We start from the raw sequence: 6,000 nt of genomic DNA, 5'->3' as shown, positions 1-6,000 counted from the left end.
CCTCAGTGCAAAAGACCATCCTAAATCTCTTTAAATCTGAAATCATTTCCCCTCATCACCACAGACCCTGCTGAAGAGTTTGATCCTTTCTTTCCTGTAGCTCCCCTTTAGACACTCAAAGGCTGCTCTCAGGTCTTCCTGAGTCTTCTCCAGGCTGAACAGCCCCATCTCCCTCAGCCTCTCCTTAAGTAGATGTTCCATTCCTTGGACCATTTTTGTGGCCCTCTTCTGGATGCACTCCAACAGGTTCATGTCCCTTTTGCACTGAGGACTCCACATCTGGACACCGATCTTCATATCTGACATCATTTAGTCTACCTAAAACTTCCACAAATTTGCAATTTCATCGCTAAACACCATACTAGTAAACAGCAATAATGATCACATGATACACGCAAAACAAAAGGTGTAGTATTTTCTAAATTCCTCACATGCCACGGGTCTTTAACTCCCATCACATTCAGCAACACTCAAGATCCGCATGTGTGTATTTCACATACAAATCATAACCAGAAGAAATACTTTGCACACAGCAGTATCACTCTTTTAAGTCTCTGCCCACACTAATTCACCAGTTCAAAAACCATGTATCACAATCTTAACAGAGTGCTCTGCTATGCTGACCAGAAACCATTGCCATAAGGATTAGCAGAAAGGGGTTTGTTTTGTTGATTTATTTATTTTTACAGCAACTATCCCAGACTAGATTTGAACAGCAGAAAAAGCAGGAATAGAGAAAACATACGAAGAACCAGGTAAATATGATCGGAATTGTGCATCATGTCAAAATGCTAATTATTTTCTAAAGTTTGAAAGGGCCTCTGAAGCAATCAATGGCATCCTGGTGTGCTTCAGTGCAAGTGTTTAACTCACATCAGACAACTGTGTCTGCAGAGCAAGACCTTTATCAAATTCCTTTCCTTAAACTGGGAGGTGGGCAAAAAAAATAATAATAATAATAAAAAAAAAAACAACCCACAACAACCCAACCCTAAGATCTTTCCTTTGTTTAAGCGCATTTCCTGCCTTCCTTACTGCTATAGACTGTGTTGTGGCAGGCCTATTTATAGACCAAAGAAAGGAAAAAGCACCACTGGAGGCAGGAAAACTAAGTTGGGAAAGAATAGAAGGAAGTGTGGCTGCCATTTAGCCAAACAATCTAGAACTAATTGAGCTCAAAGGAGCCCCAGCCTCAGTGAGCTGCTGGGAGCCAACGCAACAGGACCCTGCTTCACTCCACAGACCCTGCCAGGGCCGGGTGCAGCCATGGATGGGACACCGCTGGGCAGCACGTAACCTCAGCATCTCAACCCTGTGGCTGCAAAGAGGCATTTTTGAAGCAGGACGTTGAAAGTCAGACATCTGTCAGATTAAGGTAAGTGCCTCCTTTTGGCATTTCAGCTGGCTGCATTCTCCATGTCTCTTCACATGTGACCAGACTAGTAAACGAAAACACCATGAGCTTGCGAGAAGGAACTGTGTCTGATTTTCAGATAAAGGTTTGGCAGGATGTCTAATTTTTAAAGAAAGAAATCTGAATTCAATTACGGACTCCTCAGGTTATTCCTGAAGTGAAGGATGCCCGTGCCATATGTTCACACGATCATCCTCCTGTTTTCTTCACCTGCATCTCATTTATCTTAGCATTGAGACAAAGTGCTAGAGAAAGGCTGAGGCATGTTGCGTGCCCCAAAGAAGTCAGCTCTGGGTAAGGCTTCAAATAAAAATTTAGATAAAAAAAGAGAAGGAGGGTGAAGCATATGGAACATATGTTTACATAAGATGTGTTAATTTAGATTATATAAATGTATAAACATGAATAGAATTTGCGATTAAAATGTTGTGAGAATTGAGTCTCATACCCATGAGGTATATATGAAGATAGGAACTTTGCCAGAATTAAAGCAGTGAAACTTTCTGCAGTCTCAGACTTTATTACGGCACACGTTTAGGTATGTGGGTAAATGCGTAACAATACCCCACATGCACATATAAATATCTAGCATTCATTATGTTTCTTTTTGGTAACACCATGTAATTACCACTCTGAGGTCTAATTAAAACTGACAGCGAGTGGGATTTTGTAATACCTTTATTTTCAGATAGGGAGAGGTATCTATCATGGCATCATACGTAGAAAGCTTCGTTTTAAGACACACTGGTCTGCAGACCATATCAATTAATTGAATTAGCATCACCAAGACAAACTTAAAATAGGGAAAGGGGAAAAATTATTTTAAGATCATGTCCTGTTTTAAACACGTCCTCTGCTAACAAAGGAAAGTCATTTGAAAGCAGGATAGAAGCTGCAGTGTATTAGATTCAGGATTTCAGCAACAAACTTTCATCATCTTTGAACTAGCTCCAAGGGTAACCTTTGTAGGAGTCACACCTGTGTTAACATATGACCTCTGAACACATGCTATTCAGATTATTCATGTGTTATTCCAAAACCGCTTAGGATTAGTGGCTCATTGTGAATAGCTGCCCCAGGCGAAAAGGAAGCATGGTGCGTAGTTGTTATACTGTATCCCCATAGGATGTTATTATGTTTAAAGTCTGTTTTTGTGAAGATAGGAAGGCAGGATGTCATCCATGTAGGTGAAAAGCTGCGATAGGGCAATTGTAAACAGCAGCATTCAGCTGAAAATTGCATCCAGGGAGGTGCCAAGCAGTAATTCCAATGGAACAGATGTTAGATAACACTCACAGAAAGGACCAGGCTTCTTTCTCTTTGTCTGACTTCAAAGTACTCAATTATTTACAGTAATTCTCATTTCCAAGAGGCTATAAGCATGCCTTGTAAAGGATAAAACATCCGCAAACGAGAGTCAAGGAGGAGCCTCTGTGGGTATTTTCAAGAAAAAGCCTTTTGGACTACAGTTTGAGTTATGAGCACAGCATGCTCTCCTTTAGGCAAAGCTCTTTTCAGTTACTGACAGAGACTTACCTGCATGAAGACAAAGCAAGCAATCTGAATTTTGAGGGGGGTTAATTCAAAGGTGCAAGGTTTAAGTATGAAACCACTTGTATGCCAGTCAGCTGCCATCACTGCGGTCACCCTGCACTTCTGAGCTTTCCAGACAAGCACAGTCTGACTCAAGGACAACTCATGTGACTTTCAACATGCATTTTGGGTACCAGAAACAATGTGGTAGGTAGTTCAGGTTTAGCAGGATTTGTTATTCCTCATGCAGTTGCAACAGTATATCCTATTTTTCTTTCTAAGCCCCTACTCCACCACAGCAGGCTCCCTTACCAGGGAGCTGTGTGCTCTAAGCCCATTAAGTCTGATAATGCTAAAAACAAACAGAAAAACCCCTGCAAAGACATGGAAGTACTGATCTATCCAGAGAAGCAAGGGTTTTCTGAAGTCACACATACAGCCTACAGGACAGTCTCACTCTATAAGCAGAAATGGGGGAGAGAGAACACAAAAAGGAAACCCAGCTAAAACACACGAAGAAATCAGAATTCACAACAGCATCAAGATAGCTCTACAAAAAGAAGCAGCTGCACAACATTTACAATAGGAACGTCAATGCTTAAAAAAAAAAAAAAACAAGCTTTTTTTTCAGGCATTATCGAAGAAATTATGACTATGTGCTGAATAACATCCTGACTCGTGCAAATGTTTATACAGGTGCTTAAATTTAAGCATATGAGTAGTCCCATTGATTTTAAGCAGAATTATTTCAACAGGATGATAAAATTTAAAGGCAGGCAGAGTGATTAGATCATCTGGTCTGACTTCAAACACTGTGCACTAATTTTCCCATTCCTATTGCACCAAACTCAAAATCTTGACTGCTTGCAACAGAACATATGGATACAGCACACTCAGGATAAAAGCATAAGGAACAGCTCATGATGTTCTACATGCAAATAGAGACTGACTACAGTGACAACCACTTGAGTTGACACCAATCCCTCAGTTCAAATGAGAGTTAAACAGGCTCTGTACCAGGCTTCTGCACAAGGGTGAAGGTCAGTGAAGGACTGCTGCTCCCTGGAGCCATATTTCTGCGCCCCATCAGAAAAATCCATTAACTTTAGCTACCTGTGTTTTTAGTGGACTTGAGATATATCGCTGCATAAGCAAGAATGAATGAAAAAGCTGCTTTCTCAGACAACCTTTATGCCAACAGGCAGATATCTTGTCTTACCTTCTCCCATTTACCACACAGCTATGTGCAAATGTTAGAAGATAAGGAGTGACTGCTCACAAGCAGACAAGACACAGCAGCAGTCATCAAATGGAGACATATAGCAAAAGGAAATTATCAAACTTCTTATTATCAGAAACTTAAACATATGTACCGTTTTAAAAAAAAAAAAAAAAAAAACAAAAAAAAAACTTAGTATTGGAAGCAAAGATGAGAAAAAGTGGGAAACTTGACCTGATACCACCATTACAAGCCTCAGCAAGAGTGGATTTATACTCCATATACATAGAGCAGCACAGCAGCGTTGCAAAGGATACAACAGATATAACAAAAAAAACCAATGAGATGAGGAACAAGAAGCCTGCCTTGCATACACCCTGCCCCACAAATAATATTGTTTTCAGGATTCGGAGATCCTTTGACTACAAAGATCTCCAGCACTGCAGCAGAACAGAGAAGGTGGCACATACAGCCTGCAGGGCTACACCGAAAACTCATCCAGGGATGGGAAAGCCCACACTTCACACAACTAAGAGCTTAGCAAAGCTTAAGTTTTTATACATCCCAAGTAATTGCATTCACAGAAACCTAGAAGAAAACAGAACTCTGCTATTTGACATAGAATCATAGAATCACAAGGTTGGAAAGGACCTACAGGATCATCCAGCCTAACCGTCCTCCCATTACCATTGCAACCACAAGGCACTAAACCATATCTCATAGCTCCTCATCCAGACGCTTTCTGAAAACTGACAGTGACTCCACCACCTCCCTGGGCAGGCCATTCCAGCACCTGACCACTCTTTCTTCCTTATGTCTAATCTAAATCTCTTCTGGTACAACTTGCAGCCATTTCCTCAGGTCCTGTTTGTTGCCTAAGAGAAGAGGCCAAACCCCTCCTCATCACAACCTCCCTTCAGGAAGTTGTAGAGTGCAACAAGGTCTCCCCTGAGCCTCCTCTTCTCCAGGCTAAAGAATCCCAGACTTCTCCAAATAGCTTGCTAATACAGAAACCCTGTAGGCATTCTTCACTTCTTGCATAGTTAGGGCACACTGGCATTGAGTATTCCTCTTCATAGCAGTCCCCTAACAGACTGCAGATTGCAGTCACTTCCCCCAGTGACCAAAGGACTCAACCACCTGTGCAATACCAAAAACAGCACTGCTCTAGCAGTTCTGTAATGAGGACCACATGCCTCCAAGAACATGAAAACGCAAACCAGCCAGTCCACTACCACTACTGCAAAGCGATGGTCAAGAAAGCAGGGGTGAATTGTAAAAAGGGAACAGCCAGGTGTAATGCAAAGCTGCTCTATAAATATGAACCTCCACTCTATCTTCACATAACACTATGGTTTTATACTGCAATACAATTTATATACAGAATTCTGGATACAGTACATATTTCTGTGATATTTAGTGTAGGAGGGTTAAGTGCCTTAAGCAGCAGTTAAAAGCAGAATCATAGAATTGCTCAGGTTGGAAAAGACCTTAAAGATCATCAAATCCAACCACAACTTAACCATACCACCCTAACAACCCTCTGCTAAATCATGTCCTTGAGCACCATAAAGAAAGCATAATAGTGTCCTCGTACCATTAAGAGACGTGAAATAGGAACATTAGCAACAGAGAAAGGCCCATATTCAAAGTGTAATGCATACAGTGACCTTGGCCCCAAGGGACTCTGGCATACAAAAATATTAAGTGTTGTGACTATAACAAGCAAATCTCCTCACAACTCATGAGCACGGAAGCAGACTCCCTGCTATCCCACTCTTGTACAATTAATGCAAATGGACTACATCAAGTTGCAAAGTGGGATGTCTGTTCC

At 41.3% G+C, this 6,000-nt stretch overlaps 1 protein-coding gene across 2 annotated transcripts in view; it reads left to right on the top strand.

Annotated features, from left to right (window-relative positions):
* The first annotated feature begins 562 nt into the window (after nt 1-562).
* RASGRP3 (RAS guanyl releasing protein 3) overlaps nt 563-6,000 on the top strand; it is a 44,880-nt gene continuing 39,442 nt past the window's right edge. The window contains exon 1 of one of the 2 annotated variants that reach the window (XM_085543236.1): nt 563-1,375. The gene's annotated coding sequence lies outside the window, so the exon portion shown is untranslated. The remainder of the gene's footprint in view (nt 1,376-6,000) is intronic. The other variant, XM_015857703.3, reaches the window with a different exon arrangement.

This window comes from Coturnix japonica, chromosome 3, assembly GCF_054131305.1.
Source record: "Coturnix japonica strain WE chromosome 3, WE-NBRP24, whole genome shotgun sequence".
NCBI classification, from domain to species: Eukaryota; Metazoa; Chordata; class Aves; order Galliformes; family Phasianidae; genus Coturnix; species Coturnix japonica.
Note: the sequence above shows the minus strand (reverse complement) of the source record. Positions and strands in the feature narration are given on the sequence as shown.